The sequence below is a fragment of the Nicotiana sylvestris genome, chromosome 7 (genome assembly GCF_000393655.2).
Source record: "Nicotiana sylvestris chromosome 7, ASM39365v2, whole genome shotgun sequence".
NCBI classification, from domain to species: Eukaryota; Viridiplantae; Streptophyta; class Magnoliopsida; order Solanales; family Solanaceae; genus Nicotiana; species Nicotiana sylvestris.
The window spans coordinates 47,226,968-47,234,273 of NC_091063.1; the positions used below are offsets into that span (position 1 = coordinate 47,226,968).

The 7,306-nt window shown below is 35.4% G+C and overlaps 1 long non-coding RNA gene across 1 annotated transcript; it reads right to left on the reverse strand.

Annotated features, from left to right (window-relative positions):
• Positions 1–2,606: 2,606 nt before the first annotated feature.
• On the reverse strand, positions 2,607–4,437 carry LOC104219613 (uncharacterized). Its single transcript, XR_709330.2, has 2 exons — positions 4,248–4,437; positions 2,607–2,923 (listed from the first exon to the last, which is right to left on the reverse strand). It is a non-coding gene; the product is annotated as an uncharacterized lncRNA (long non-coding RNA).
• Positions 4,438–7,306: the final 2,869 nt, after the last annotated feature.

A 7,306-nucleotide genomic window follows, 5' to 3' on the forward strand; every position in this document is an offset into this window, starting at 1 on the left:
ATATCCAGACCTCAAGTCAATTTTTGAGAATAAGTTGGCACCCTTCAATTGGTCAAAAAAGTCATCGATTCTAGGTAGTGAGTATTTGTTCTTGATTGTTGCCTTGTTCAGCTGCCGGTAATCAACGCAAAGCCTAAGAGTGCCATCTTTCTTTTTCACAAATAAAACAGGAGCTCCCCAAGGCAAAATACTGGGACAGATAAAACCTTTCTCAAGAAGTTCTTGCAATTGAGCCTTTAACTCTTTTAATTCAGCTGGAGCCATTCTATAAGGAGTGATAGAAATAGGAGTAGTTCCAAGGAGAAGATTTATAGGAAATTCAATCTCCCTTTCTGGAGGCAACCCAGGAAGATCATCAGGAAATACATCAGGAAAGTCGCACACGGTTGGTATGTCCTTAAAACTTGGATTCACTAATCGTGTATCGACTATATGAGCAAGATATGCATCACAACCTTGACAAATCATCTTCCTTGCCAAAACCGCAGAAATAATATTAGATGTCAATGATCTTTCTCCTTGAACTACTACGTGTGAATATGCAGGAGTTCTAAAAGTCACTTGCTTCAACCTACAATCAACCAATGCATGGTGCCTATGGAGCCAATTCATACCAACAATAACATCATAGTCTTGGAAGGGCATTTCAAGCAAGTTGGTAGGGAAGACCAGATTTGAATCATGAATGGACAATCTCGGTAAATCCTATTAACAACAGCTTGATGACCTAATGGACTCATAACCAGCACATCAAAGTCAAGTCTAACAGATTTAACTTTATCAGGAAATGTAAGTGATGAGCAAACATAAGAGTGCGAAGATCCAGAATCAAATAATGTAACAATAGATATGCCAAATAAGTGAAATTTACCAACAACCACGTCTGGGCCATCCTGTTGGTCATTCTTCTATCTCATAGCATAAACTCATGCAGTAGCTCTCGACCCACTAGCCTGATTAGCTCCACTCGAACCCACTGCTTGCATATTTCGAGGTCTAGCACCACTATTAGCTTGAGAATGAGTAGTTACAGGCTTTTGAACTGAGCCTTCTATATATGTATAAGAAAGAGGATTAGGATTAGGACAATCCATCACTTTATGATCCATACTTCTACAATTAAAACAAGCACTAGAATCTCGTCTAAATGCTCCATAATGATTCTTCCCGCACTGTGCACAAGTAGGTGTATGAGTTTTGCTTTGGCCATAACTTGGAGTACTGGCAGTAGAAAAATTCGACTTATTCTGCTTATGATGTGATGATTTATGTGTACTTTCAGTCTTGGAATAGTCAAACCTTCCCTTCTTGGATGGACCGCCATAATCTGAATTACCCTTCCTAAGCCTGTTTTCTCTCATGCCAGCTTCTTCCTTGTCAATTCTTTCCCAAGTAAGTGCAGCTGAAATTAGCTTGGAAAAATCCTCAAGTTGTAAGATCGCCATAGATTTTCGAATGTAACCATTCAAACCTTCTTCAAATCTTCTACACTTGTCTCTTTCACCATCAATAATACCTCCAGCATAGCGAGAAAGCCTGAGAAAGTTTTGTTGATACTCTGCAATAGACATACTCCCTTGTCTTAAATTCAAAAACTCTTTCTTTTTAGCATCACAATAGATAGGAGGGACATATTTTGCACGAAATGATTTCACAAAGTCATCCCAAGTCAGCACTGGAGGTTTTGCTTTTGCATTTGGCACACTTACCCACCAATCATAGGCATATTTTTGTAAAGAGATATAGCATACTTAAATTTGGCAACATTAGTACACTCTAGTTGTTCAAAGACCCTCTCCATATGCTCGAGCCACTGTTCAACTACTGTGGGATCAGTAGTGCCTTCAAATTCAACTCCACCCATTTTCCTCATCTTCTCAAAATTAATTTCACTAGGTTCTGACATTGTCCAAGCCAAGTGACGAAGGAACTCAGCCATCTGCTAAAATGGAGGAGTTATAGATGGAGTATTATGATTGATCTTGGATTACTGCACACCTCATTTTCACTAACACGAGTATGATTTAGGTCAGACAACGGTTCCTCATCTCCTCTTTGAAGGTGAGGTGGAGCATTATAATGGGCTTGATTTTCGTCAACAGATTCACTAGCTCTATTCGAAGAGGATGCCATATTAGAATTCCTTTAAAAGATAAGATCACACTGCACTAGAGACATGTACATGATGCATATGCACAAGTAATATAACAAATTATATTACACAAGTATGCAAAAATTTATAATCTCCGATGTATTTTCAAGAAAGGAAATAACAACAATTACTAGGTCCGATCACAACAACAAAAAAATCCTAGAATCACAAACCTAGGCTCTGATACCAAAACTTGTAGCAACCCCTTTGGGAGGGTGATACTTAGGAAACAAATCTAATGAACTACTTATAAAATATTAAAAAAGATATTAGTTAAAAATATTCAGAATAATTTAGTAGCGGAAATAGGCCCATGCAAAAAGGTTCAAAGTGCAATATTTTTTTTGTTTTGAAAATACACTTCATAATTTTATTTTAAATGAAATACAATGTCAAAATATCAACATAAGTGATATAACCCTTCTTGAACAATCAACAGATTAAAGCAACTTCCTAACAAATTTATACTTTCATTCAACATCACTGCAAGTTTGTATTATACATACTTACAAGACAAAGTGTAAATTTAGCATATTACAAGACTTGAGTTATTAACACACACAAAAACAGCGAAATAAGTTACCAAATTTAAATTACAAGATTTTGGTCTTAAAATCCAACAAGCCTCCAAATAACATACATAAATATATATATTATGTACATGTCCCAAAACTATGCAAAACCAAGGTGCATATGCAAATGTGATCTCCATAAGTGCTCCCAAAAGACTACTTCATAATGGCCGTCTTCAGATTTCATCCTGTACATTACCTACGATAGAAAATAACTATCACTAAGCATAAAGCTTAGTGACGTATAAACTTTGGGCTTGGAGTCCTTAAATTCTCCAATTCCCCTTTTCTGTCATAGTTAGCTCAATTTAACATAATTTAAAATAAGTTAACAAATATATCAAACATATCAAATATTAAACTTTAAAGTGTTTCCAAATATTAATAAGAATATTCAAGAGTCTAGAAAGCATATACTATCAATCCAAGAGAGTTTACCAAATATTCATTTTTCGCCCAATATGTATGTCATGCCATCACACTAAGCATAATCAAATATCAAGATGGACCGAAGCCCCAAATCAAGTAGGGTCAAAACTCAATAGTCAAGAGAATCAAGAACCATATTAAAAATGGCTTCCTAGTTCGTACTTAACACGGACAAGTTCCATAATTTAAGACAAACTACAAATCCAAAGTCAAGATGGAAAAAGATCCAAATCAAGAGGCATACCAAGAGGAGTGACAAAGTCACTGCCACAAGAAGGACATAGTCCCAACAAGAATGCAAAATGATCAAACAATCCGTACAAATGAGCGATTTAGCAAATATCTGACAATACTTGATATAATACGAATATAACAATATAAATTGAAAACAATAAAAAATAAATATTAGGTTATTTCAAAATATTCCAGCAAGCAAAAAGATTACAAAGTCTGTACACAAACTTTTGTGTTTTACCACAACACAGTTCAATCACAACTTGGGGACGTTCGAATCGTCTACGCCGTAAACAAACCAAATTCGTCAACTTCCTCAAACACTTTCCCTTTGATTTTTCAAGGGTTTATATACCTTAAATACATAATAAAATATCTAAATAAGTTCAGTGATTTAATATGTCAAACTAAACATGATATTGGTGAAAATTACCCAAAAATATTTGAAGCAGAAATTCTGGACAGTATCACTATTCCATGTTGTGGCTCGGTTTTGAAGATCTAAACGGATACACTAGACTGTATAGTCTTCATAAAAGTTGTAGATATATGTCGTAGTGTTTCGGAACATCTTGAATCACCCCCATATCTATTTTGTACAGAAAGTTATGCTACAATTACTAACAGTAGTTCATGGAGTATTTCCAAAACTGAAAATCTGGGCAGCACCTGCCCTGCACTTTCTGATCCCTTTTCGGGTAAATTCCAGTAAAAATAAATTTTGGTTCCTTCATAGGAGTTTTAGATCTATGAAATACCTTTTCAGAAAGTCATGGATCACTTAAATCGGAGCTCTGTACAAAAAGATATGTAGAAAACACTGATAGCTATCTAGTGTAAAAACGAGTTAAGAAACTTACCACAAAAGAGAGGAGCAACTTAATCTTCACCAAAAAACGAATTTTGCTGGTTGATTTACTAGAAATTTATGGTGGTTTCATGAAGTTTTTAAAGGCTAAGAATGAGATAGGGTAAGTGGTTTTATTTCTTTGTCTTGGAAGAATGAAACAAGAGAGAAGGATATGGAAAGGCAAGTCTTTCAAAGTTATATCTAAACATTGGATAAGTATAAAAAATGTGGCTTTCCAAATTACTAATATCTTTAGATAAATACAAAAGGTTGGCAGCCCAAAAACTTAATTATATAATGTATTTAATAACAATTCATCAAAATAATATTAAGTGTTACACATAGCAACACCATGGAGCTTCTTTGTCAATATTAACACAACCTAAAGTAAGAAATTTTCATATATTGTCAATTTCACGTTTAGGAAGTTATAAAAATGCCCAATCAAGAATGCAAATATTATTAAAATTTTGAGTTGTTACAAATATCCACAGGCTTGGATCACCCTTTAGATATCTCAAAACATGGTATGGAGCTTTCAGATGACTTTCTCTAGGTAACTGCATGTATTGACTAAGGTGTTGGATACTGTAGATTATATCAAGCCTTGTATTTGTCAAAAAATTCAACTTACCTCCCAGTTTTCTGTAGTTGGAAGGGCCAATCAACAATAGACTTTCATCTGCCTTCAGCTTTATAGAAGGATCAAGAGGTGATGTTAGGCTGGAATATTGAGCACATTCAAACTCTTTCAGCAGATCCATAGTGAACTTTCTTTGAGATATTAACACTCCATCTTCTTTGTAGAGTACTTCCATCTCTAAGAAGTAGTGTAACCTTCCTAAATCATTTATCTTGAAAGTTTCATGCAGGAAACTCTTTAAAGAATCAATCTCTTCCTGGTGAGTCCCTGTTACAATAACATCATCTACATATACATCTAGCTACAAACACCACTAAAGATCCCTTATTTTTGTGAAACAAGGAGTAGTCCAATAGTGAGTGTGTGTATCCTTTGGAACATAAAGCTGCAGTCAATTTCTCATACCATTGCCTGCTTGCTTGCTTGAGTCCATATAGAGACTTATTCAACTTGCATACTAAACCTGACTTGTCTACTACTAGGCCCTGGGGCACCTCCATGTATACTTCCTCATGTAGATCTCCATGAAGTAAGGCATTGATTACATCTAATTAAAACATCTTTCTTCACAACAGTTCCTATTAGTGCTCTCACAGTTGTCATTTTTACAACAGGTGAGAATATTTCTGTGTAATCTATCCTTGCTTTCTGTGTGTATCCCTTTTCCACTAATCTATCCTTAAACCTCTCAATACTACCATTAGACTTATATTTTATTTTATACACCCACATACACCCTATTGCACTTTTACCAACTAACAATGGTACAAGACTCCATGTATTGTTGACCATCAAGGCCTCAAACTCTTGATTCATGGCTGACTGCCATGCATGGGTTACAACTGCCTCTTCAAAAGAAGTAGGTTCACATTCATGTGAAATATTTCTTACCAATTGTTGACTGTCAGAACTTAACACATTAAGAGAAATATATTATGCATTAGGTACATAAGTGGCAAAATAAAGAGAAGAGTTACAGTCATTTGAGAAATCAGTCTGTGGAGAGGATTGATTCTGTAGGTCATGTAGCTTAGGAAGAGAATAGTTATAGTCTTTTAGGTATGTAGGAATTTTGTGTGTTCTCGAGGGTCTAGTTTGTGTGGGGCCTAAATGATATTCTTGTTGGTTTGCAATGCTTGGACTATTTATATTGGGTGGAGATTCTTGGTATTCATTGTTAGGTGACATTTGTTCACTGTGGTTGAACTTTGTGAATTGTGTCCTGTTGGAGCTGGACTGTAGTGAAAACTGCCTATGTGAAGGCTCAGGTGACACTACATTGTGATGTTGGTTTGATGGATTTGAAGTTATTTCTCTGGGAGGAAAGAAATCAGAAGCTAAGTCTGTATTGACTCGAGGAAATAAAGGAAAAACTTTATTTGACTTAGAAAGCAAGGTGAAAGGAAAGACATCCTCATGGAAGACTACATCTCTTGAAACATGGATCCTCTTTGTGATTAAATTTAATACCTTGTATCCCTTTGTCCCAAAGGGGTACCCCACAAACACATGAGGCTGAGTTCTAGCTTCAAATTTGTCCCAATGAGTCTTAAGTGTGGTAGGGAAGCATAAACAACCAAAACTCTTGAGATGTGAATATGAGGGTTTTTTCTTATAGAGTAGCTCAAAAGTGCATTTGCCTTTGAGAGAAGAAGAAGGTAATCTATTTATTATGTAAGTGGAGGTAAGAATGCACTCTCCCCAATATTGTAAGGGTAGTTTTGATTGATACAATAGTGCTTTTGTTGTTTCTAGCAAGTACTTATGTTTTCTCTCCGCTACACCATTTTGTTAGGGTGTGTATGGACATGTTCTTTAATGAGTAACTTCCCAAGATTGAAAGAAAGAGGTAGTTTCCAAATTGATAAACTCAGTCACATTGTCTGTTCTTATAGTTTTGACAGAGGTGTTAAACTGAGCTTTCACCATAGCAAATAAAGCTTTTATGGTTTGTAGAGTATTGCTCTTACAACTCAACAGATGTGTCCATGTGCACCTACTATAATCATCTACAAGGGTGATGAAATACTTGTGTCTATCATGAGTTGTAATGTGATATGGTCCCCACAAATCAACACGTAATATTTCAAAGATTTTAGTTGTAAGAGTGGTTCTTTCTGGAAAGGGTAGTCTGCTTTGTCTGGACATTGTGCATATAGGGCAAATAAAAAGTTGTGTAGGTGTGAATTTGACGGGTATCTCATTAATCCCCTTCATATTGGAAAATGAAATATGTCCTAGTCTATTGTGCCACAAAAGTTCAACCATGTTTCTATCAGATGTAGATGTGAAAGTAGAGATAGAGGTAGATATATTTGATAGAGAAATATTTGCTTTACTACTTGAAGATGAAGTATTAACACTGGAGTATTTATGTGAGTCAACATACCTTTTATTACAAGTATCATATGAAATAGGTAAACTAG